This window comes from Cariama cristata, unplaced genomic scaffold (genome assembly GCF_000690535.1).
Source record: "Cariama cristata isolate BGI_N322 unplaced genomic scaffold, ASM69053v1 scaffold12269, whole genome shotgun sequence".
NCBI lineage: Eukaryota > Metazoa > Chordata > Aves > Cariamiformes > Cariamidae > Cariama > Cariama cristata.
The window spans coordinates 59,406-61,161 of record NW_009635333.1 but is presented as its reverse complement, the minus strand read 5'-3'; positions in this window follow the sequence as shown (position 1 = coordinate 61,161).

Sequence of the window (1,756 nt, the reverse complement as noted above, 5' to 3'; positions counted from 1 at the left end):
AGTTTTCCACTTCGAAAAAAGAGAGTGCTGCATGTCCTCATGGTGACTTAAACACTTGATGGATACAGAATTTAAGGAAGATGTCAAAAACAGGAGATTTGTCTTTTTCCCACTCTACTGCTACTTACTTTGAACACATTTTTGGTAATATTTACCCATGCCACATTTTCTTGAAAAATGAATGTTATTTAGAAATGAAAACAGGGTTTTCCATGTGCATCCTGTCTTTTTTTGGGGGGTACACTGGTATCTAATACGCAATTATACCAGGATACAACTCATTGACAGGACTCAGCCAGCCTAATGGCTTGATGATGTGAAGGGAGATGGGTCATCCTCTCTTTCCTGCTCTCAACTGTTCATTCCCATGTACTAGCATTCACTAACGTGGTAAGATGGCAGGAAACTAAAGCAAAAGAATGCTGTTTATAATAAACACAAAAAGAGATTTGCTTCTGAAGAAGCAAGCGAGCGTTAAGGAGGTATCTGCAGCTTTTGGGATAGTCTGATTATACCCTTCATCTTCTGGATTATAGGACCTTGAAGGCTGAGTACTGGTAACCTGTGAAACAGTGGGGGTATGATGGTGCATGACAAAAGGACAGTTATTTCACTGGAAAAATGGGATTTATGTACTTTGTCAGTGGTGGCTACGGTGGGTATTGTTCTGCATGCTCCTTCTCCATGTCCAGCCTCTCTCTTTTCCACTCACTATAGTACAGATTCCCACTTCATGACAGCTCTAGAGTGCCACACTGTAGGGATTGGTGCGATCCTACCACACAGATGGATTTGGTCTTGCAGAAAAAGAGGAGTGTGTGGAAATCCTGCCATTGTGAACGGCGATATTGTTCAAAGCTCTCCAAGAGGTGTGGAGGGACAGTCCTGCCTGATGTAGATCACTCTATTCCTTTTTGCCTTGCATGTTTAAAAGACATAAGTCTTTTTAAAAGACACAAGGATTGCAGTTGCCGTAATCCTGCAGGACCATCCCTTGCGTAGCTCTGCAGTGGTGCTGTCATCTTTGCATGCGCTCCCTCTGGAACCATGCCACGGTCCAAAATTTGGGCTATTTACTGAGCCAGAGAGCTGAAAGAACTGAGGTGAGAGTTACCTTCCAATGACATCAATGGATTTGGAAACGTAGGTGAAGTTTGTGGTACCTAACACTCAACTTCTATATCCTTACAGTTCTTGGTGTTTTTCAGGGGTCGGTATTGGGACTGGTGCTGTTCAATATCTTTGTCCGCGACATGGACGTGGGATTGGGTGCACCCTCAGCAAGTTTGCTGACAACACCAGGCTGTGTGGTGCGGTCGACACGCTGGAGGGCAGGGATGCCATGCGGAGGGACCTGGACAAGTTGGAGAGGTAGGCCCGTGTGAACCTCGTGAGGTTCAACAAGGCCAAGTGCAAGGTCCCGCACGAGGGTGGGGGCAATCCCAAGCACAAATACAAGCTGGGCGGAGAATGGATTGAGAGCAGCCCTGAGGAGAAGGACTTGGGGGTGCTGGTTGATGAGAAGCTGGACAGAACCTAGCAATGTGCGCTCGCAGCCCAGAATGCCAACTGTATCCTGGGCTGCATCACAGGAATTGTGACCAGCAGGTCGAGGGAGGGGATTCTGCCCCTCTACTCCGCTCTGGTGAGACCCCCCTGCAGTACTGCCTTCAGCTCTGGGGACCCCAACACCAGAAGGACATGGACCTGTTGGAGTGAGTCCAGAGGAGGCCACAAAGATGATCTGAGGGCTGGA